Raw genomic sequence first — 24,897 nt, forward strand, 5'->3', positions numbered from 1 at the left:
ACTGTAATAAATTTGGTTTGGGCCTCATGAATAATTTGTCCATAAATTTCGTTTCTCGAACTATTTCACCCCTGTAAAACATGGAACCACTTGTTGATTCAGGAAAGCAGTCACCTTTCAGCCAACATCTTAAACGGGAGAGCCTTCACTCTGAATCTGTAATCGAATAATAACTTGCATGCAGAGAATAGGAAGGATGAATGACCGTGGTGTTTGAATTATAACCCCATGATGCCATGGTAACTAAGCAGTCCAGTGGTTGGCTGGGAACAGGAACAAGGTAAAAGGTTTTTCGCTGAAAACCGTGAGTAATGAAATGCTTTTCATGAAGTACATTTAATTATTAAACAATTTTCTTTGCAGGAGGGTTTCATTCAGCCCAGAATTATTTTTGTCTTCATTCTTTCCCACAGGTCTGGCATGCAAGCCTTTGCAGGTTACCAAAAGGACAAATCCACTACTTTTCAAGAGGCCACATTCTGTAAACTCGTAATGATCTTGTGTTTTTTTTTTTTTTTATGGAGAATTCCAAGGCAAAAAGGCCCTCGTCTTTGCATTAAAATTCAGAAATTTAGTTCACAAACTGTATCCATGGAAATTCATTGCACACAGTGACATATATAATCTCTGCCAGGTTGTTATTGCAAATAAGAATTGGTTCTTAATAACTCACTTGGTTAAATATAGATAAATTAAATAAATATCAAGTGTTTAGATGTATTAATTTTAAGCTTTCTAAACATTTGATTAAAAAAATGACAGTTTTATACAGCATTGTTATACTATTTCATATATTACAAACACATGCAGTCTGGCACCCAGTGAAACTATGACTTAATGGGCCCTTTGCACGTAAGCTTCTGTGTTCGGGGATAAGTGGCTCGGTTGCTTCCGGTCTATTGAATTGCCATTTTACGCTCAGTGCTTGCAGGACTTACCCTATGTAACAATTAATGATGTAGCCTACTTCGATCCGAAGCACCAACAAGTAAGCTGGAGAAAAGATGTAGGCCTCGTTATACATTCACAGATAAGAAGGTGAGTTTTGCTTTCTTTAAACTTTGTGGCTAACATTAACTTTGCCTTATGCTAGTATGTCATATTCTCGGACATTTCCATTAATATTCTCGGACATATCCATTATAAAAATATGCTATTTAAGTATCTAGACATTTTAGTCCATTCCAACGGACAATATTTCTACCTTATTTTGTACTTATTTTCAAGTATATTATGCGTGTTTATTGTCGTTAGTGTCAAACGGGAGATTACGGTTCGGGCTTTTTGCTTCTGAAGCACAATAAGGACCATAGCTTAAAAGTAGGGCAGCACTGGTAACTGTCAGAGTTCTAGTTCAGCTAACTGTTCAGGTTCAAAGTTGTTGCTTTTAGAAAAATATGGCCGTGTTTCTTAAGGTCTCCGTGTTATTTAGTTTTATTACTTTTGCATTCTTCTTGAGAAGCAGGATGGTGTTTACAGCAGTACAGGCGGATGAGTTGCTGGGCTGTCTGGCTCTGGTCTGCTCTCTCTTTCCCATACACTCACTCTTTCAGACTGAATACAAAAGTGATTCCATGGAAATAACACAGTGTCTGACGAAGTCTCTTTGGACAAGATTCAGAGTTTTATCTTACAAGGTGGTTAAAACGATTCATAACAAATAAACAACTGAGAAATAAATCTGTGCAATAATAAAATGTAAATTTACAACTCAAGCCTTGTCAGGTCAACAAAACTGCCTGCGAGTCAAAGGTTCAACAGTCTCACGTGCGGGTCGTTTCTTTCTGCACAAAGCAGTGTCCATTTTGGATTTTCACCCTAAGGCCACAGAAATGTGTCTCCCTACATAGGATCTTGTGTCCTCTCCACCTTCTCAATAATTCAATGGAAAGAGGAGATGTCAGCTCTGGTATAATTACTGTGTGAGGGTGACAAGCTCCTCTGTCAAGGGCAAGATGGGGAAACAAGCGTTACAGTGCTGAGAAAGCTAAAAGATCGAGCGGTACTGTGTGTGCAACTGACACTGTTGATGGGAAATGCCTCGACTTCTACAAGGTGATGAAACTGGAGGTAATTTGGATGGGGAGCAGTGAGACAACAAGAGCTATTTAAAAAAAAACAAAAACTCACCTCCAGCTTTATAGAAGTAGCTCTAAAATAGTGACAGTGGTTTTTATACTCCGCACAAAAAGAATCATGTCCAGGTGCAACATCTCATTCATGAACTTCAGTATTAGTCGTGGAATTCGTGATTGGTTTGCAAGTCTTCGGTGGTTGTGAAGCAATGCAATCCATCAACATTAGGCAGAGAGGTACAGTACAGTGTGCAAGATCTGATTTCAGCTCTGGGCCCAGCTGAGATGACAGACTGTGTTAATTTAACACCAGGCGAACCCCAAACTTCCTGCTCAGAGAGAGCCTCAGCATGAGCAAAGCTGCCAAGATGTGACTAAAACTGTTAATGTCACTGAGACCTGAAATCCTGGAGCAGGCAAAGGGTTTGGCGCAAAGCCCCGGGTTTACAATGAGCTATACAGACCAAGTAGTCGTCTTTAAAACTGGACAGTTTTGACAGATGAGTACCCAGGAAACCATCCCCACTGAGATGTATCATCTCTGCTAGAGTAGTAATCTGGACTTGCCCCTCACTGTCTAACTCCACCTCATGTAAAAGGCTGATCTGAGCTGAGATCAGCACTGTTCTTCTTTCTTTGAAACAATAAAGAGTGGCATACAGATTCAACTATTTACATGTATTCTGCTATATATTTTTATAGTACTTGTGAGTAATCGAGTCTTATAACGAGTCTTATTCATTGAACTTTCACTGTGGCTCTGTCTATAGGTGTTTCAGCTGCTTTGTGAAGGTTTACTTTGGCATTAGTACGGAAAATAGGAATCATAAATTATTATTATTGCAAAGTCATTGGTGCTTTTCTCTGTATAACAACTGGATTCCTGAATCTTCTCTTGCTCTATTCCAAGAGTCTTCAACTCCAGTCCTGCAAATTTTGGATGCGTATTTGCTTCGATATTTGTGCGTCAAATAATGAGGCAATTAGCAGGACTCTGGAGTGCTTGACTGCATACTAAAGATTGCAATCCAGCCTTTAGATTTAGGTTTTGTTGGACCAGGAACACATCTAAAAGTTGCAGGACACCGGTTGTCGAGGCCTGGTATTGAGAACCCTTGCTCTATTCTCTTTAGCTCACCACCCCACAGCTTCTCTGTAGGAATGAGGTCTGGGGATTTTTTTAAGGTTGATTTCAGTGTTCAGGGAGTCATTTCTGTGTTGTTTTTGACCATATGTTTTGGTTCACTAACCTGCCAGAAGACTTTTATTTAGTTTTCTGGTACCAAGTTAAAGAGTTCATGTAATGATGGGAATATGTTGTAACTTTGGTATGCAGCTTGGACTTGCCTTTTACATTGCCAGATCAATTCAAATGCACAGCATTCACCGTTGTGCTCATTTTTAATTGTAGATGTCCTTGCAAATACAATCTGTCAGTGCTGAAAATGTACAGGAAGAATATTGTTCATGTCAAACCTTAACCATACAGTTCACAGTGATACATCTAGACAGTTTTGCATTTATGCATCATTTAAAATATATATTCTTTCTGTGGTTATAACTAAGCCTGTAAAAAGAAATATACTTTCAGACTCTTGCAATCATGTCAATGTCAATGTTCTTCGTATACCTTCTAATGAGCCATCATCTTATCCAGGTGTGTTAATCCAGGAAGAGAACTAAAACATGTAGGATGCCGAGGATCGACTTTGGACACCACTGTTTTAGGCTAAAGTCAGGTGTTTGCTGTTTAAAAGCTTGATATTAGTGTTGTCTGGTCAAAAGAAGTAGGTTTATTAAAAAGGTTCCTGTCACTTTAGTAAACTTAGCATGTTTATTTTTGTAAATTTAGAGCAGGGAAGGCAATTTTTAAACTTTTAGCATGAGAATTTGTCAGTCCTTTTAAAGTCTGTTTTTCCCTAGAAGGAGTTGGCGACAAGAATGTAGGGCACTGCAGAAGCAGCATAAAATGAACAAGTAGTTCTGTCTGATATCATGCAAAAAAAAAAAAAAAACCTTCTCTACTTGGTGATTCACCAATGTTAAAAAGGACTTTATCCACTGAGAATGTACCCCATCCTCTTGTAACGTGACTATATTCTGACATATATTAGAATATCATAGAAGGAACCATGAATTCACTTCAACGTTTAACTTAAATGGTTTATATTGCAGCCAAATCACAGATTCACATGATGGTATCACCAGGGATATGCTCAAATATACAATAATAAGCCGCACAACATGCCTGACAGATGTTAAGAGCGTGGAAGCTATGAGCAATTATTGCATAAGGCACATTATGACACAAAGGATTCCAATGGGCATGTAAAATAATCCTAGGATATCCTTCAGAGTAAAAGAAAAACACCCACATTATATCACATATGATATAATGTTTCTTAGACACCATAACTGTTTAGATCACTGTTAGTTTTATTTGTTTTGTTTGACTAAATTCAGATTTTTGTTTTATTTATCTTATAGGTTTCTCGTGTGTGTGTGCGTGTGTGTGTGTGTGTATACGTGTATACATGTTTGTGTGTGTTTATTGTAATTTTATGTCCATAATTGTTTTGCACTTAACATTTCTAATTTGTAGTCCCATCAAGGATAGAGCCAAAGTGGAGTTATTTTATTTTTTATGTGTTTGTCTGTCTTATCAAGCTAATCAAAAACTATCAAGAAAAATAAAGTGGAGAGAATAAGGCTGAACTAGAAAATTCCTGAAGAAATTTAACTGGGGCCTGCCAAAGTGTGCCCGTCGGTTTGGACCCAGCGTTGTGATGCTAAGAATTAGCATCAATGCTAAAGAAAGCTGCAATGTAATCAATAGCATGTGGAGAATCACAAGAATGTTAAGTAAGCTGGACATGCAACATTCAGTATGATAAAGTAAGTGTATTAGCTAAAATGAGCAAATATGCTAATGTAAGCATAAATACTTTCAGTAGCATGTGGGGTATCATTAGAATGTTTACTGTCATTTACTTACTCCATTAAGTATACTAAACATGGCTAATAAGTCTGAAAAATAGAAAATAGCTTATTTAAGCTAAAAGGCTAATGCTAATGAACTGCCTTGCTGCGCAAGGCAGTTCCCTAACCTCGGATAAACAGATAATGCAGAATGATATCACTGTCCAGAGGGGCATTTTGAGGCTTTTATTTTGAAATTTGCAGTAAGCTTCATATTAAATGCCCACACTAATCCAATGTGTAAGAGTGCTTTGGATAAACCAGTTACATAAAGCCAAAAAGAGCAATTACATGATGTAAAAATTGCCAAAGCTTTTATTTTGAAATTTTTGTTAAGCTTCATTTGAAAGGGTCAAAGTCATCCCATGTGTAACAGTCATTGGATTAAATCAGTCATATAACGCTCAAAAAAGCAATGACCTGATGTAAAAATTTTCAAGGGCTTTTATTTTGAAATTTTCAGTAAGCTTCATTTCAAAGGGCTAGACTCATCCCATGTGTAACAGTGACAGGGTTAAATTAGTTATATACAGCCCATAGCAGCAAGTTGTTCTAAAGGCCAGCTCAGTCCTCCTCTGTTTTAACTGAACTACTAGTTAGAACTACAGTGATGCGTATTGTAGTCCTCAGCAGCTCTCCCTGCTCTGGGTTCCGTTGCCATGGTAAATAATCCTCTCTGCCAGCTGTGAGTGAGACATCCAGGGGGAGACAATTCTCTGTTTGAGCCAGCCAGTTTGACTAAAAAAAGCATTGCAAAAAACTGTTTCCCGTTCGGGAACCGTAATACATATTCGAAAACCGTTTGAAGCATATGAGAGGGCTATTTGTCGTCTCACATAGTCCCGCCATTCATATCTCTACCTCACTCACAGTATTAACAGCGATGAGATAAAAAAAGTGTGTGCCAAGGTCTGAAATTTTTCAGAAATACATGGAAGTGAATCAGTGAGATCTGTCTGCTACCCTGGCGCATGACTTTGCTCTGAAGCACCTGGAGAGAAAACTGTAAGCGCTAGATAATTTTTGAAAACATTTGACCAGAGCAGGCACGCGTATCAATGTCATGACCAAGTTTCATACCAATCATGCAATATTTGTGAGCGTGAGGGCGAGTTAAAAAATGATTTGGGGTCAAAATTTCACTCTGACTCTCACTCTAGCGGAGCGGCCTTCACACTCTGATTTTTCCAAAAAATGAAAAACTTTGGGTCGCTTAGAAAGAATTTGTGGACAAACCATAATACATATTGACGTGCTGTCTTCACTTTAAAAGAGATCACGGACGTATCTACAAAATGAAGTTTGAATGGCGTTTCTACATAAAGTTATGACGACACAGAAAATCCTCAAAAATAGGGTATTTTCAGGATTTACTGGTTGCCTCGTCCCCTTGACGACGAGACTTGCACCTGGTGAGCTCGTTAGTGATTTTGGGGTCGTTTTTTGCTTTTTACGTCGCCATGGTAACTCCAAATCCCACCAAAAGTAATAGCTCCAATGCCGGGTTCGAGCCGCACGTTTTGATACCACTTTTGTGGGTGGGCTCGCAGCGGTACGAGCCGCATTAACGGAGACGGAAGAAAAATAAATAACTAGAAAATTCCTGAAGAAATTTAACTGGGGCCTGCCAAAGTGTGCCCGTCGGTTTGGACCCAGCGTTCTGATGCTAAGAATTAGCATCAATGCTAAAGAAAGCTGCAATGTAATCAATAGAATCAATAGAATCACAATAATGTTAAGTAAACTGGACATGCACCATTCAGTATGATAAAGTAAGTGTATTAGCTAAAATTAGCAAATATGCTAATGTTAGCTTGAATGCTCTCTGTAGCATGGGGGATATTATTAGAATGTTCTCTGTAATTTACTTAATTCCTTCAGAATACTAAACATGGCAGATAAGTAAGAAAAATAGGTAATAGCTTATTTAAGCTAAAAGGCTAATGCTAATGAACTGCCTTGCTACGCAAGGCAGCTCCCTAACCTGAGAGAACCAGATAATGCAGAATGATATCATTGCATCGCCTATGGCGGTGCACTATTCAGAGGGGCATATTGAGGCTTTTATTTTGAAATTTGCAGTAAGCTTCATATTAAATGCCCACACTAATCCAGTGTCTAAGAGTGCTTTGGATAAACCAATCACGTCAAGCAAAAATGAGCAAATATATGATGTAAAATTTGCCAAGGCTTTTATTTTGAAATTTTCAGTAAGCATCATAAGAAATGGTCAAACTAATCCCATGTGTAACAGTGAATGTGTTAAATCGGTTCTATAATGCTCAAAACACAAGTAGTTCTAAAGGCCAGCTCATTCCTCCTCTGTAGTAACTGACAGTTCCACCATGTTGTAGTTCTAACCTTCAGTCTTTGTAGTTCTAAAGAGCAGCTCAACTGTCATGAGAGTGAAACACACAGGGAGAGATGGAATCCTAATAGTTTGAAGCAGTTAGTTTTTCTGATCAAAGCAGGCCAAACACATCTTTACCTAATTGTTGCCAATAGCATTTGGGGTATCATTAGAATGTTTTCTGTAATTGACTTACTCCATTCAGTATATTTAAAATGACTAATAAGTAAGTAAAATAGCTAATAGTTTATTTAAGGTAAAAATCTTATCTTAATGATCTGCCTTGCTGCGCAAGGCAGATCCCTAACCTGAGAGAAGAATATAAAGCATTCTAATATTATTGCATCGCCTTGCGGCGATGCATTAACCTGAGGGAAATAAGAAGGCTTTTATTTTGAAATATAAACATAAGCTTCATATTAAATGCCCACACTAATCCAATGGCTAACAGTGTTTGAGTTAAATCTCTTATTTACTGGCCTAAACAGCCAGTAGTTCTAATTGGAAGCTCTGTTTTAACTGAGTGTTAGTTAGAACTACAGATATGGTGTTCTCATAGTCCTATTTATTATCATTAGGTTATTGCACTTGCTTGCTGCGCAAGCCAGTGCCATAACCTGAGAGGAAAAGATAATATAGGCAGGCTGCACTCACCTGACAGAGATATTGGGGCTTTTATTGGGAAATTTCCATTAAGCTTTATTTAAAAATTACACACTAATCCTATGTGTAAGAATGGTTTGTTAAAATCAGTTATAAAATGCCCAAAACACAAGTAGTTATAAAGGCCAGCTCATTCCAGAGTGTCCTCCCATGAATCAGCTGCTCTGGCCTCATGTGTTCCGTTGCTATGGTAATGGATCAGCTGCTAACTGTCATGTGTGTTTGAGACAGAAAGGGGGAGAAAAAATTCTATCTTTGTGAGACACCCAGCCAATTAATATGGAAAAAGCACTCCGAACAAACCTTTGCCGTTCAGGAACCGTAATACATATTCAAAAACCGTTTGAAGCGTATAAGAGGGCTATTTGTCTTCTCCGATAGTACCGCAATTCATATTTTTACCTCATTCACAGTAATTGCAGTGATGAGACAAAAAATTGTGCAGAAACTTTTCAGAAATACATGGAAGTGAATCAGGGAGAGCGTCAGTTACCCTGTCCCATGATTTCACTCTGAAGCACCTTGACAGAAAACCGTACATGCTAGAGAAATATCGAACACATTTTACCGGAGCAGGCACGCGTATCAATGTCATGACCGAGTTTGATATCGATAGGGCGATATTTGTGGGCGTGATGGCGATTTCAAAATTGTTTTGGGTTCAGAAATCCTCTTAAATTCTCACTCTAAAAAAGCGGCAGTTGGTGTCAGTTATGCTCTGCGTTTCGGCAGTTGGAAATTTTGCTCGTTTTTCGCTTTTTACATCGCCATCGTAAGTCCGATTCCCAATAAAAGTAATAGCTCCCTTCCCAGGAACGAGCCGCACGTTTTGATACCACTTTTGTGGGTGGGCTCGCAGCGGTACGAGCCGCATTAAAAATAAGAGGAAAAGATATTGCAGACAAATATTATTGCACCGCCATAGAGGGTGCAATACTATTAGCCCCCACTAGTGGGGGACAGTGAAATGCTAATGTCAGTGCTAAAGGTAATGCACTGTCTTGCTGCGCAACCTGAGAGAAAAAAAATTATGCAAACTGATCTTATTGCACAGCCATAGGCGGTGCACTAGGGGGGGCAGTAAAATGCTAATATGCTAAAGTTAATGGGGGCAGTAAAATGCTAATGTGCTAAAGTTAATGGGGGCAGTAAAATGCTAATGTGCTTATTTTGAAATTTTTGTTAAGCTTCATTTGAAAGGGTCAAAGTCATCCCATGTGTAACAGTCATTGGATTAAATCAGTCATATAACGCTCAAAAAAGCAATGACCTGATGTAAAAATTTTCAAGGGCTTTTATTTTGAAATTTTCAGTAAGCTTCATTTCAAAGGGCTAGACTCATCCCATGTGTAACAGTGACAGGGTTAAATGAGTTATATACAGCCCATAGCAGCAAGTTGTTCTAAAGGCCAGCTCAGTCCTCCTCTGTTTTAACTGAACTACTAGTTCAACGACAGTGATGCGTATTTGTAGTCCTCAGCAGCTCTCCCTGCTCTGGGTTCCGTTGCCATGGTAAATAATCCTCTCTTCCAGCTGTGAGTGAGACATCCAGGGGGAGACAATTCTCTGTTTGAGCCAGCCAGTTTGACTAAAAAAAGCATTGCAAACAACTGTTTCCTGCTCGGGAACCGTAATACATATTCGAAAACCGCTTGAAGCATATGAGAGGGCTATTTGTCGCCTCACATAGTCCCGCCATTCATATCTCTACCTCACTCACAGTATTAACAGCAATGAGATAAAAAAAGTGTGTGCCAAGGTCTGAAATTTTTCAGAAATACATGGAAGTGAATCAGTGAGATCTGTCTGCTACCCTGGCGCATGACTTTGCTCTGAAGCACCTGGAGAGAAAACTGTAAGCGCTTAGATAATTTTTGAAAACATTTGACCGGAGCAGGCACGCGATCAATGTCATGACCAAGTTTGATACCAATCATGCAATATTTGTGAGCGTGAGGGCGAGTTAAAAATGATTTGGGGTCAAAATGTCGCTCTGACTCTCACTCTAGCGGAGCGCCTTCACACTCTGATTTTTCCAAAATCAAAAACTTTGGGTCGCTTAGAAAGAAGTTGTGGACAAACCATAATACATATTGACGTGCTGTCTTCACTTTAAAAGAGATCACGGACGATCTACAAAATGAAGTTTGAATATGCTTTCTACATAAAGTTATGATTTACACAGAAAATCCTCAAAAATAGGGTATTTTCAGGATTTACTGGTTGCCTCGCCCCTTGACGACGAGAGATGCACCTGGTGAGCTCAAGTTAGTGATTTTGGGGTCGTTTTTGCTTTTTACGCCGCCATGGTAACTCCAAATCCCAAAAAGTAATAGCTCCTCCGGAACGAGCCGCACGCTTTTGATACCACTTTTGTGGGTGGGCTCGTGAGCGAGCACGTGCCGCATTAACGGTAACGGAAGAATAATAAATAATACGTATTAAAGAAACATTCTATTGGGTGTAGAACAATAGGTGCCTGCCATGCAATGCATGGAGGCAGTGACTGACTTGCTTCGCAAGTCAGTCACTGCTCTCCTTATGCATTGCTATGGGCAGGCCCCAATAAAGAGGCATTCTATTGGGTGTAGAACAATAGGTGCCTGCCATGCAATGCATGGAGGCAGTGACTGACTTGCTTCGCAAGTCAGTCACTGCTCTCCTTATGCATTGCTATGGGCAGGCCCCAACAAAGGAATATTTCATTCAGTTTGACTGTAAATCAGAATGTACTTCTGTGTAAAGAAAAAAGGAACACAACTTTACCCTTGATGTTTTCTCTGAATGCTCTGCTCTATATCTTAGCTGTTAGCTTTGTACTCACAAGGTTTGAACAGGTCTCTGAGGTCAGTTTTACATCCAATTTACGTCATTACAAGATTCCAGTGTGGCTCGCTTTAGTTATATTGTGTTCTGTCATTTTATTCAATTTTCACGACAATTTTCCTAATGCAAGTCTGAGAATTTAGCAGAGCCGAACTCCTAGAGGACACATGAAAAGCTTAACAGCCTCAAAGCTCCCTTTTTCATCTGTTTACATTTGTCCTTACATTGTCCTGTATCTCTTGCACTGTAATACTAAAGAGGAAGAAAAAAATCCAATATCAAAAGGGGCCGCATTTTTGATCGTGGGGGGAAGTGGCAGTGTTTAATCAAACGCCTTGTTTGCCATTCTCCCTGTACTGAACATCCCAAGGCGAGCACATCAGAAGCCGGTGGAGAAAGGCCATATTCTGTGTTTGAAGGCAGCTGAGCCATGACACACAGAGGCTGTTTGTAACTAATTAGGTCTAGTTTGACTCACCTAGATTTTAATTATGATGACCTATCTTTCAAAATTTCTGCCCATTACACGGTGCCTTGAAAGGTCCCTACACTAAAACGTTTTCCCACATTTTCTCACTTTACAAGCATAAACTCTGTGTTTTGTGGAGATTTTATTTGAGAGACAAACACAAAGAGCATTGCTGTCAACTGGAAGTAAAATGAAACAGGTTTTAACATTTTTCATGAATTAAAATATTGCATAGTGGCATGTATAGACACCCCCATCCCCCCTTTTATTTTAATGTAGCTAAATAAAATAATTTGCAACTAGCTTCCCTCAGGGTTACCTTTAAGTAGTTACTGCCTTTTTGTAGAAGAAGGCATGATGTTTGTTAGACAACATTGAAAAACATGGAGTAGACAGTAGACAAGTCAGAGATAAAGTTGCAAAGAAGATGAAACTTGAAGTAAAGAGCAATGCATTTAAAATGTGTTGCTTAAGATGTGCTTTTCTAATCTATCAATGTATGATCAAAGCACTTCTTGTTTTCTATTTCACTTATATGCTTCATAAAACTTTTCTCCCTAATTGACTTGATAGCAAATTGATTGCTATGTCAGATAGCGAATATCTGTTTTCCACAGACGTCCTGAGGTATTTTAAAGGTTACAGCAGACCGTTAGCTTATCAATTTACCACCTAATGAGGTCCATCAAAGGAAGGATCGCAAATCATTATCGTCACTTCAGGTTTCCTATATTTTCATGGTGGTCAAACTCTTCTGCAGCATTCCTAATTAGAGAAATCAGTCTCCAGGCCTAGCTCTCATTCACCATGAACTCAACTGTTAATCAGATTTGTGAGAGCCTAAAACGTTATGCAGCCAGCTGCAAATTATTAACTTACTAGTATTTCTCCTTCAGTGTATGACAGATTGATGCCCAGAGGAGAACATTCAGCAGAAAAGCAGCACAGACATGTGATTCATGGATAGATGTTAATGCGGCGGACAAACGCGACTGAGGATATTCCCAGTGGTGTGCACTTACAGTTAATTGATAATGGAGGTCTATGAAAAGATGCACACTAAATCACAGCCAATGAGCTTGCCTATAAGGTTGCAGCAATTCAAAGAACAACTCTCCTGAGTCTCATAAGCTTTTCAACAAGTGAAAGCTCTCCTGAATTAATAATAATGGAGGAAATATGTTTAACTCATATTAATTTAGAAAAGACATTGCGATTTCAAATGGGGAACTTATGCATAATGCTGCAAAAAATAAATACACTAACCTCCACCTAATCCAGGATACTCAATTTTCTAATGATATTCTTGATGTCTCTTTATGTAGCAGTTTGATTAGTGTCTGTACGCCCATACCTCAGAAAATGATTGAACATTTGATGTAATATTTTGAATACAGAGCAAAAGTAATCATGTTTCTTGGTCTCCTTACAATGACAAACTTCAATGTATTGTGTTGGATTTTTTTTGCAATGTACCAGTACTAGTTTTAAGTATACAATTGTGCAGTGAAAGGACAATGATGGAATTAAGTTAAGATGGACTTTATTTACTACCTACCTGCATTACTTTCCGATGTAAAACAGGCCTTTGTTCTATATCTTACCACCAACTACCAACATATATTTTTTAAAACCAGAACCTAGTAGTTTGGTTCAGATACTGTATCAAGAGGTTTTAATGCATTAATGGTGTAAGCAATAAAATAACTGGTCTCACTAAAAGATCTTTAAAAAGACACCACTGGTGTATCAAAACAAGATTTGAAAAATGGCAGCAATTTTGTGATTCAAACAATGGTTTGTTTTGGGCAACCTTTATACATTGTAAATGAGGATTTGTTCAAATTAATAACACCTTATCATGGTGAATGGATTAGTAAGAGAAATAAATCTGGAAGCAAACTTCAAATTTCTGAGTGAAACAATTGCTATATTAAGATGTGTGACCCTCGGAAATAAATGCTTTTGGTCATATTAATTGGACTAGCCTTTAGTTGCAGCAAAAATGGGATTACTAGTTTAGTTTCTCCTAGTCTGATTTTAGCATATCCAAAAAATAAGGATACTATGAGCAAAAATGGGTTTAAAGCAACTACATAAACAGATCAGAGAAGTTCAGCCACATGGTATCTTTACCACTTTCTGGTTGCCATTGTTAGCCCATTAATGGCTCGTTACCTGTTTAGCTGGAGCTCTTGGACCTCAGGTTATAAAGCCAGCAAACTTGCACTTCACCCGCCGGCTCAAATCAGATTATCTTCCTTTAATTGATGCAGATCAGATGTTTTCATGGCTCTTAAGGAAGAAAAATGCAGTTTTGACAGTAACTTCATTAAGTGCTTTAAAAATAACCCTGTCAAAAGAATAAGATTACAGTATGTTACCTTTTTGTCAGGAAAGACTGAGAACTCAAGGTATTGTCAGTTTATTCAGTTCTATTTCTGTATCTCTTGATCACATTGTACTGCAAACAGATCCTATCTTAGCAGAATTTTATGCACTCTTTCATACATATGGTGTCTTGCAAGGGTTTTCACCAGTTGTCACATTGCAAAAGATCACACAGGTCTTGACTAAGCGTTCAGGTGATGCTTAGTCAGTGTTTTGATCCAACAGTGCGTACTTCCTTACGGCCTTACCCGCTTGCTCCTTAAAATGGTCCATTCTGGTATCTGGGTGAAAAATTGGCTGTTTTTTGTTGGAGCTTTTTACTGACAAACATTCCCACAAAACTCTGACCACTCACACTGTAGTTTTGTATGCAGGGGAAAGCAAAACGTTCACCAATGAGGTTGTTAAAAGAAGGGGTAGAACACATGAGCCTGACAACAGAGTTATGACATTTTTGCAACTGTGGCATTGGGAACTGATTTTAGCACTTCTGGCCAACCATGTAGGACCTTTAAAGACTAAGGTTAGTGTTAGTGTTTAATCATACAGCATTTTGTATGTCAAGACCTTCAGTTCTTTCCTCCACTTGACAGAGCACATTCTACTTTCTGTTTGCCATGACGCTTTAATGCCGGGGTAAGCTGCAATTAGGACTTATGCCATTCTTTCCACAACATTTTTCTTCTCTCGTCGAAGCATGCCAGACTGTCATTTCAAATAACTGTATTTGAATCTGTGCTACTCCACTTCGGAGCATTGTTTGTGTACTTTCAAGGACAAGGGCGACTCTCTCTCCCCACTCCATGATCAGTCAGCTCTTGTGTCTTCTCCATTCCCTTAAAATGTTTGTTCTTCTTGCCAAACACTGACCCATTAATAGTGCATGAATTTGAAAAAAAAAAATAAAAATAGCAAATTGAGAGCAAACAGCAGCAATGCATAAATTTATTTAATATTCTCATTGCTTTCAGCGCAAGCTGCTCAGCTTGTGCACTGCCTAGTGAAATCATGACAGCTAAGATTAATCTGGCTCATTTGGAAAAGCATCACTGAGCACTGTAGACAAAAGAACTTTTGGTTGCATGCTGTAGGTAAGAATACTGAAGCTGCACCTTCATTTGGACTGTTTTATCATTCGAGTTTTACATGTCTGAGTTATGAAAAGGAAGTGACAATTCATATTGCAGGCTGTCTTTTGATCCCAGTTTTCATAAGGCTACCATTGTACTTCATAATTTATCAATTCTTCCCATGATAATGGTGCAAAGCCTGAAGTGAGCTGAAAGGATGTGAGCCGCAGTAACCCAAAGCTAATCAATGTGTTAGTGTTTAAGCGTTAGATGGAGGACTGTTTTGTCCAGGGGCCTTTCACGTGGTAAGTGAGACTAATCTTTTAGTATTACTATGACCAAACTAATCAATTCTAAAGACAGACAGTAGGGTTTGGGAAAGAGCTCAAAGCTGGGTTGTGGCACTCACCCAGGGGAAATTTTCTACGAAGTGCTGAAATTCATCTGGTCTTTTATTCACGCAAAACACACAAATGTCCTTATCATTCTCAATCAAAAACTCACATTCCACCTACCTTTTGAATCCATGTATTCTCTCTTTCTCTCTCTCTCTCTTTTTCTGTCTCTTTCTTTATCACACATACACTGCGCATATGAGGCCAGGTGGTGTGGTTAGAGCCAGATCTTGCTCTCTGCTCTCTTGAGTGCAATTGGTAACCCGAGCTGCCTGTTTGAATAACTCACTTATCCCAAAAGCTTCCTCACTGCAAAGACATACACTAACATAGCAGGGCTCTATTCACAGAGCATTTAAACTGCTGAAATCTGCTGAGGATCAAAATCCAACGTGACGGAAACTAAATCACCTCTAAATAACGGCTCATCAGTTTATTATTGGTGTCAAGTAGAAAAGTGCTAACATGTTTTTACTTACACCCTACACAAGAGATAGAACTATGCTTTTACAAATTGACAGTTCTTTTATTTTATAAATCTTCAAGTCAGCACTATGTTTGCACTGGGAAGGGAGCGAGGGGGTGGTACACCACTAATGATCTTTCTATGTGAAACAGTTACTGTAAACAGATCAGAAGTGCCTCTGGCTGTAGTGAATATCTGATACGAAAAAGAAAATGCAAAAAAACAAAAATTGCAGTGTTTTGTGTTCTGTCATGTTTATGTTTATGTCATAATATTATGACATTGAAAATCATTGTATTATGATCCTCATTGAACAAACCATTTCACATAAAAGCAATTAAAGGTCAAATAATCATCAAATTACTTTTATTTAAAACAAAAAAGCAATTCCTAACGCTGCTAAAAATCTCACATTTATCAGAACAGTCCTAATGATGTTGTCTAAACTGTTAATTTGTTATTTTAATGCTAACCGATAAACAATGTTAGCTACTCAACAGACACGGAGCTCGTAGCTTCCCCACTGTGGCTTTGAAACAGTGTCAGCTCAATAACTATGATGGGTTGAATCCCATACATGTGTGAGTGTGCGTGTGTGTGAGTATATGTGGTATGTCATTATCTCAATGGAAAGTTGAAAGGAATAGGATTCCATTTTCTCTTCCATTTGTCTACCTTTCATGTACCTGTGAAGGAAAGGGATCCCCACAGCATGATGCCGCCACCACCCTGTATCAGCATGGAGGTGATGTCTAGAATTAGTTTCCAGGTACACTTTGTGTTTTTTGTATGTAAACCAAAAGGCTGGCCTGGTCTGACCAGAGCAGCTTCCTCCTCATATCTTCTGTATCCCCTACATGACTTGTGCCAAAGTGCACACATTTTTTTTGTTGTTTTTTTTTTTGGCTTTCTTTGCCAAGAAGAAGGCGACTATATACCTTTTGATCATGATGTTGGATAATTTCCAGAACTTGAGTGCAGAAATCCTATGAAATTTTCACAAGTCTTTGCCACTGCAGCTCACCAACTTAATTTTTCTCTGACGTCACACAGGAAAAAGTTCTGCCCCAGTTATGACAACAAGCTACAAGAACTCCAGAAGCTGCAGGAAGAGAATGATGAAATTGTGTTCTTGTAACTCTGGGAGAGAGAACACATTTTTCTGGTCTTGTGGGGCATGTGGATGATAGGCCCCAAGTCCAGATTCCTGGAGTGCATGAGAAATAGTTGTAGAGTTAAGATAGTCCTGCTTCTTATTTCTCTCAAACTTTCACCCTTTGCCTCTAATAAACCTTACCATGCTACACAGAATCACTTTATTTATCCTAAGATTAAATTAGCTACACCTCATTTAGATATTCACTTGTAAAAAAAATTGTTATTGGCTACAATGTGTTGGCCTATCGCCCCAAATCCCATTACAATACAGTGAAGTTTGCGATTGTAGCATAAAGATCCTCGGAAGTGTTGACAAGTTGTGCTGTGAAGCCCTCTAAAGGATGTGTAGAGTACTGCAGCGGTAGGCAGTGCGCTTTCTCCTCCCTCCTCCCGGACCACGGGCTGCATTCCTCTCCTCTCCATTCACACGCAGGGGAGCCGTCGGACAGAGAGCACCACCGCCGCCGCCACTCCGTGTGACCAGCGTGGAAATGTGCCCAAGTTGTGGAATTTAAAACCATGGCGGGGATATCAGCCCTTAGGATCACTTGAACCCGTAAGTACCCGGCGCGAGGGGATCTATTCTCGCGTAGAACAAGCTGGAGTTCTAGGTGGAAATTTTGAGGTTATGATTTTCTTCCCTTTTTTTTGTTTTCTCTACATTTTGCTGTTGATTCGTGTGGCGAGTTTTTGTCCCCGTGTTTCTCTCCGACTCTCGGGGACTGGTTCCCTGTACGAGTTGGAGGAGAGCTGTGGAAAAACCGGGACCGGTGGAGGTGAAGAGAGTGTTCGGAGGTTTGTGCAGAACGTTTCGGATTGAATCCGCACAGAAACAAGTTGTTTAGGCGTCTTGGTTGATTTGAACATTTTTAATGACCTCGGGTAAAACACCTGGCGCAGAAACTACTATCTGCTGGGTGTTTTTCCTCCTTCGTACGCTCTGCTTTGGTGCAGTGGGCGCTAAGTTTCTGACCGGCTGCAGTTAAAATTAGATCTTTGTTTAAAACCTTTTAGAAATAAAACAAGCCTCAGGGATCGATGTTTTGGTTGCTCGGGGTGCGTCTTGCTGTCGCTTCTCCTCATAGGAAGGAGGAGGAATGCCACCGCAACCAACCACCCTTATACATAATTACAGGTATTCATAGCTTGACACTTAAAAGTTTCTTGGATACATATTCTCCTTATGCGTTGCTATTTATTTCATTTCCTGAACACTTGCTTTTTAAATAGACCTCTGGGAGGAGTTGGGTTAGATTCCTTAAGGGGAGGAACAGGGGGAAAAAAAAAATCAATGCCCCTTATTAGCTTTGAAATAATTAGAAATCGTGTTTGTGCGATGTGAAAAGAGCGTTAATCTGCTAACGAATGAGAGGCAATTTGCGGGCTTTGTTATTCGACAGCAATTGAATCCCCCCCCCACAATTTCTGAGCAGAGCAAGGATGGAGTGAGAGGCGAGGGCTGTCTGTGGGTGTGTTTGAGTGCGCATTGGTTGTCAGCTATTGAAAATGCTCTCATTGCGCTATCGGATTCTCCTCATTTGGGTGTGTGTGTGTTTTAAAATCAAATACTTGTTAACCAAATTAGTCGTCACACCTCGACCCCCTGCACGCTGTTTGAATTCATCTGTTGTATCACATTAGCAGATGGTTAAATATAAATGTATCTCTTTTTGAGAGGGAGAGAGAGGGGAAGAGAGAGCGAGAGAGACAGGAAGAGGTGGATGACTGGGGCCAGAGTGCAGCTTATCTACAAAAATCTCTGCAGCTGTCCTTAAAAATTAATGCATAAGTCCTACAGTGTTTTTATATATTTTCTTCCTTCCAGCACCGGTGGACAGGCAAGTATAGCCAGTGTAAAGGGTTTATGGTTTCAGAATTTGCTCAGATTATTTTTCAACCTGTTATAGCTTGAAATCCTTTTTGATGAGATTTTAAAACTTGTTAGTCACCTGAGCTTTCTCCTGCTGTCTGAGACATAGAGAGGCGCAGTGCTGCCCCTCCCCAACCTGTTGCTGTGCACTGGCAATCAGCTGGTTGCAAGACAACTACTGCAATTCCCCCTTTTTAAAACATGTGGGAACATTTCCGGTCGCCACAGATATGTCACAATCCGCAAGCCAGTTGTTTTTGTTGCAGCATACCCAGCAACCTACCTGAGAGAGGCTGCAGGTGATGTAGCCTCTCTCCCAAAGGTTGCTGTGCATTGCTGGTCAGCTAGTTTAAGAACATTTCCCACACATTTCAAAGGCTACCCAGAAAGACAACTTCAGGTGCTTGAAAAATATTCCCTGCATTCCCCTCATCTTAAGGTACTGCGGTTTTTGCAGGGCAGATAGCCAGACTAATAACCAGCTAGCGCCAACTTGTCATACTTTCAAATTCAACTGCATTTATTCCGTACTAAATCTGTGTATCAAAATCAGTAATAACTATTAAATAGAATTGATTGTTACAGATATAATCTGTCCAATCAAAGATACAGTGATGATCGGAGAGGCTGAGCAGTAGCCTCCCTCAGTTAAATTTAAAGGACCTGCATTCAAATGTAAATGTTGTGGGACTTGAACTGTGACTGGAGTGTTTGCTTAAGAGGTGGCGTCCAGCTGCAGGTAAAGAGACATTTCGCCAACCACACAACGGGACTGTGGTGAACCTGTTTTGTCAAAACAAACAGCATTTCTATTAATGTCGGGCTGGTGGAAAAGAGAGGCAGTTGTATAAACTTCAGATGCACCAGTGTTTTTCTTATGAAGCTTCAATCTATAGTTCTTGGTGTTCTGGTGAGTTAATTATTTATAGTGGGACTTTATGTGATGTCATACTAGTTGTGTGAGGGAGAAGCCAGTTTGCTGTTTTGATAAAGGACAAAATTATTTGAAGTTATTGTAATCTGCCTTCAGCGCTTGATGTAGGGAATCAGTGTGGCTGTTGTTAGCAAAACAGCAATCAGCCCAGGTGTGTATTCTCAGGAGTATGTAGACACTTATATTAACTATGAGATATCCAAGATAATTTTTGCAGTACATGAGTTGCACATTTTATGCAATTTCTTTAAGAATAACTCATTTTCTTTTTTCTGTTTTTTTGTTGTTCAGCCTAAATAAGTCTGGTTGAAATGAAGAATAACCTGTGATCTTCTGTTGTTAGAAAGAATGCCAGAGTAATTGTCAGGTTGTAATAAGGATAATAATATGTGAACATGTTCAGGCTTGTCCACACAATCAGATTGCTGCAGCCTAAATACCAGCGTTCACACTCTGTCCCAAACGCTCTGGGAGGTTAGTGTTGTTTGCTTAAAGGTTGTGCAAAACGTTTCCTGTGTAAGTCAAAAGATGTTTGTAAATCATTTTTGCTTCCCTAAAGTGTCATCTTGCATGGCGTTTCTGCATAAAAGCTGGCAACCCAGCCAGAACATTACAAGCAATTTGCCTCAATCGTCCCTAATTATGATACAGATCTGCGCCACAAAGGGCTGTTGCTGTCAGGAGTTTTAGGAGGTAGCGCTATCCGGTCTGCCCGGCTGCAGTGTTGTTAAGAGTGAATCGGTGATGTCCAAACTCTGGAATTTGAGCTGACGTGCACTTTGCACCCCTCTGGCCCTGCCTTTGTGTGGCTTCTCCCTGCGTTGCATTCCTATGGACCTTTCAGTCGGCAGGTCTGATTAGATTGTTGGTGGATGACTAGAGCAGCAAGGGGTTTGTTGAAGTGAAAAACGGAGTTGCACTGGGCACACAATCAAACTGGTCGTTAATATTTTCCAGTAGTGCTGCTAGTGCTTGTATTGATAAAGGAGTTTGGCCAATGAGAATTTAAATGAATTTCCTGCAGGCACTAGACAGATTTTTACAGCTTGATTGGAAAAATGTCCTTACAGACCTCTTTATGGAGTGGTACCACATGCAGTGTGTAGTGTCTCCTTTGTGTGCTCATTTTCTAGTTTCCTTACTGTTTGACATTTTGAACCAACCTCATCTTCAGGCATTTCCTCTTCTCGCCTTCCCTCTCATGCCTATGCTCTTCTGCTTCTCTTCCTGCTCACATTCTTTTTCCTTTCACTTTTTTGCCTCACCCTCTCCCGCTGTCAGTGTGGTCTACCTCTTCCCTCTTCATTTTACTCTCCTCCTGCCATCATGTTTAATTTTTCCAGTCTGTCTCTCTGTTTTTCACATGCAAACCCACTCGAAAATGCGTCATTGTTCAATTGTCTTCCTTGCAGAGATATATCCACCCTGCACATGCAAGGCTTATACCTTCCTGCCTTTCATTTGCTCTCCAGACACCTTGGCAGATTAAGGACCCTCAGTTTTTTGTGTGTGTGCGTCTCTGTGTACAACCGGTTTTCCAGGATGTTCTTGCCGGGATAATTGGTCTTCGTAGTTTGCCAGCGTCTGTCCCATCGTTGCTTTTCAGATTGGTGCTCATTGAGGAAGCATTTATCATCCTGAAAGAGGATCTCCTCTCTAACAGACGTAGCGGTTGGGTCAGAGACGGCTTGGTATGCTGTAGTCCTAAGACTCTCCGCAATGCTTGAGCACTTTCTTGGCTCACTGCTGCTGTAATGTAATAGCTGTTGTCATATAATAGCCGGTGAAGATGGCTTGTTTTTATTACATAAGTTTTCATTTGTGTCAGTCATCCTAAAGAGGTTATGGCTAGAGTGGCATGTTGGTACGAGTTTACTTTTGTTGTGCATCAGTCTACATCCTTTTATTTTTCTTTGATCTTCTTCAATTTTTTTTTTTTTTTTTTGTCTAAAGACCTCCTATACTGTCTTAGAAAATTCAAAAAATTTAACATTTTTCACATTCAGATATGAGGTCAAATCTTGACCTCTGTAGAAGTATTTGGCATAAATTGCTTTAAAATCACTAAAGTTACGTTGAGAAATTTGAGTCAGAGAAAGCATTACAATTATTATGTGGAAATCTGTGCAGAAGCCTGGTGCTTCTGACACCTGAGTCCCACCTCTTCCTCTGCAGTGTGATTTTTCAATCTTCTGTCTGAGCATTTCTCTTAGTCTCTCTGGGTTTTTGCTTGGAGCCCCGAGGCGAGGAGCCACACAACGGCAGGAATATTAAAAGCTCTAAAGATGAAACAGCAGTTAGAGCTCTACCTGAAAACCCCGTTCTACACACGCCTCTTACGGTATCAATGTCTATCCATCCGACGAGCACTAATATATAATAAACTCACTCCCCAATACCTGGCAGGTCCGTCTTGACTGACTGCTCAAATTGGAATGACCTCCACTTGGCCCACATAAGAAACTGGGATTGAACGCCGGTAGGTGGGGTTGAACTGCAAAGTGCCACTGCATTACTGATGATATTGAGAGGCGAATTCGCTGGTGAGACGGCAGCACAAACCCTCCTCAGTGCCAATCAGAGTCAAATTTAAAGGTAGTCTGAGGGACTGGCAGCTTTATTTTGGTCCCTGGAAACTGTCTGTATTAAACCACGCACTCTGTGTAAATACAAGTGTGCAGAATTTAAAAACTAAAGCTCAGTGTGCATTGTTCAATGGCTTGACCTCCTTTAAAAAAGAGATTCTTGTTGCGTCCCTCCCTTCAGTTGTCGCCAAATTAATTTGACCAGAGCTTTGGCAGAGCTGAGCTGTCTTGCTGCTTCTTGTCTCTAAGGAAGGCAGCCTTAGTTTCTTTTTCTTTTTTTTTTGGTGCCTCTGTCGTGTGCTCATCCAAGTGAACTGTCTGTTATGTATAATTAATTTTCTCCTCTCTCCCAGTTTATTTTTATCGCCCACTTTTAACAGTTTCTTCAAGGGACCCCTCCCCCGCTTCCGTCCTCCTCGGTGCCTGCTGAAAGTGACAGCTGCTCGGGTATGGGAGACGCTTTTTGAAGCAGGCACTAAAAAGGCCACTCCGACAAGACGAATTGAAGTGAGAAATCTGACATTATCCAATAAATGTGGCTACAAATTGGAAATAAGTTTTTACCGCAGTGTCCCCATTTGTCTTTTGGAGAACCGAATTGAAGTTGTCCTTTTGTCTTAATTGTTGTTGATTAGCTTGGTGGCCGAGAACAAACCACATTTCATTTGTGGAATGGGCTCTGATCCAAACCAAAGAAACATTTTTCGTCCGTTGTATCTGACCCTCAGCTCACCGCAGCTCGTATTGGGTTCTATTGGCACTCTTAAGATCTGGTTCCTCTCCTGACCCACTGGCCTTGTGTGGAAACCCCACAGCCACTGCAGCTCGTGGGCACAGCCTCAGCATCTGTGGTTTCCTCCCCAGCATGCTAATACTCTTGTCAGCATTCCATCCATCTCCCTTCAGACACTGAGTCAGACAGGCGGCCAGGAACTCTGATTTATGTGGATGTAAAAAAAAAAAAAAAAGCCCTCTCTTGTTGTGTTTCCTCTTTTGAACAAGAGTCTGAATCTACTATCGATTGAGAAGCCACAGTTCCTTCCTGTAACATTAGATGACACCTATACACTCATTTTATTCTGGTCTAATTTTACTCCTGAGCTGTGAAACGAGCTCGGGAGTAAATCTTTACTCCCAAACTAATCCACACTACATAACTCCATCGTCTTGTCAATTCTTGTACAGTTTCAACTCCTTTTTCTTTTAGTTTTAAGAATTGGTCTTGAAAATTGAGAGACAAATCACTTTTTGTTCACAAGTCTGTACAAAGTAGCTGCATAGACCAGTGTGAGATTCTCATGGTATGAAAATCTTGACTGACAAAACAGAATTTAAGATTTTCTACACAAAACATTTTAAAAAAATGCATAACATGACCGAATTACTTTTGTTTAGAAGTGAAAGATACAGTCATACATTCTTCTGTTAAAATAACACAAAATATCAGTTATTTAAGGTAAAATTGTGTTATTAATAACATTTATTTCTCATTTTAATATTTAAAATGTGGGCCAAGGCAAAGTTATCAAGTGTTCATTGCACAGAATGAACACTGTCACCCTTTTCCCATTATTTAACAGTAAAACAAGTTTATCAAGCTGCTAACTGATGTAGTTAGTGGGGCTATCTGCTCAGGGTGTAAGCCAGGGCAACACGTGGCTTTGGAAAGGGGTGGGAGTGCAGTGGTGTGTTACTCCATCCATTTTGCTTCTGGTTAATACTAAGTGACATTAGATGCAGCAAATTTCTCTCAACAAGTGTGTTTATTGGTAAAAACTTAAGGATGCTCTGTCTAGTGATTCTACCTGTCCTGCTGAATACGCCGTTACGCAAGTCGCTCTATGTTATTTTTAAGCTTTTCTCAGAGATTCTCTGTCTGTCTTTCTCGTAGAGATGGTCTAAGTTTAGATGAGGAAGCCCGATGGTTGTTTACCGTGCTCGCTAGAGTCTGTCGGCATCTTCAGGCATGTTTGGCTTGTTAATGAGAACCACTGTGTGAGAGATGAGGCAGCATGCTGTGGGTGTCTGTCTTTGCATGTATTTGCATGGTGATAAGCCGAGGATCGTCCGTGCGCTTTCAGATCTGCACGGCCGTATATGGGATGTTGCTGCAGTGGATTTGTGGCAGAGTGGCGAAGTGTGTAATGTTGCCCTCCCCAATGTGGTGGATGAAACAAAACTCCACATATGGGCATTTAATAGTTGTGATAAATGTTTATGGTGCTGCACCTCTTAATTGCCCCCTTTCTTTATTCTTCCCAATCTCCCTACCTCCTACATTTTTACTCTTTTCTTTCATCCTGCTCCTCCCTGGTCTTGCGTATGCATACCCTCCAGGTTCCTGTTGTGTTTACCAATGGGAACCTTAAATAATTCAGGCTGTCCGTACTCCCCAGCCCTGTAAATAAGACTAATAGAAGGCAGGCTTCTGAAGAGAGCCACTTGCCCAGGGAAAGCATTGCTGTGGGCTAGCCTATAAATCAGCTAGCTGCCTGTTTGGCCCCTTTACTGTGGACTGCGTTGTGGACTACAAAGCAGGAACATCCATGTTAGCGGAAGGAAGGGTGACTTAATGCAGAGAGGTCAGCAGCAGGGTGGCGTTGGCCCTGAGGCAGTGATTGGTATTGGGTGTTTGTGTGCAAATCCATGCAGGTTGGTGTTTTTTT

At 40.1% G+C, this 24,897-nt stretch overlaps 1 protein-coding gene across 8 annotated transcripts in view; it reads left to right on the forward strand.

The window, feature by feature from the left end:
* The first annotated feature begins 882 nt into the window (after window positions 1–882).
* Window positions 883–24,897, forward strand: part of LOC122833397 (plexin-A1-like) — a 228,391-nt gene continuing 204,376 nt past the window's right edge. For 3 of the 8 annotated variants that reach the window (XM_044120870.1, XM_044120869.1, XM_044120871.1), the window contains exon 1: window positions 17,212–17,398. The gene's annotated coding sequence lies outside the window, so the exon portion shown is untranslated. Of the gene's footprint in view, window positions 1,039–17,191; window positions 17,399–24,897 lie in introns of those variants that run through there. The other 5 variants (XM_044120874.1, XM_044120868.1, XM_044120875.1 and 2 more) reach the window with 5 other exon arrangements.

Source organism: Gambusia affinis, linkage group LG07 (genome assembly GCF_019740435.1).
Source record: "Gambusia affinis linkage group LG07, SWU_Gaff_1.0, whole genome shotgun sequence".
In the NCBI taxonomy this organism is placed as follows: Eukaryota; Metazoa; Chordata; class Actinopteri; order Cyprinodontiformes; family Poeciliidae; genus Gambusia; species Gambusia affinis.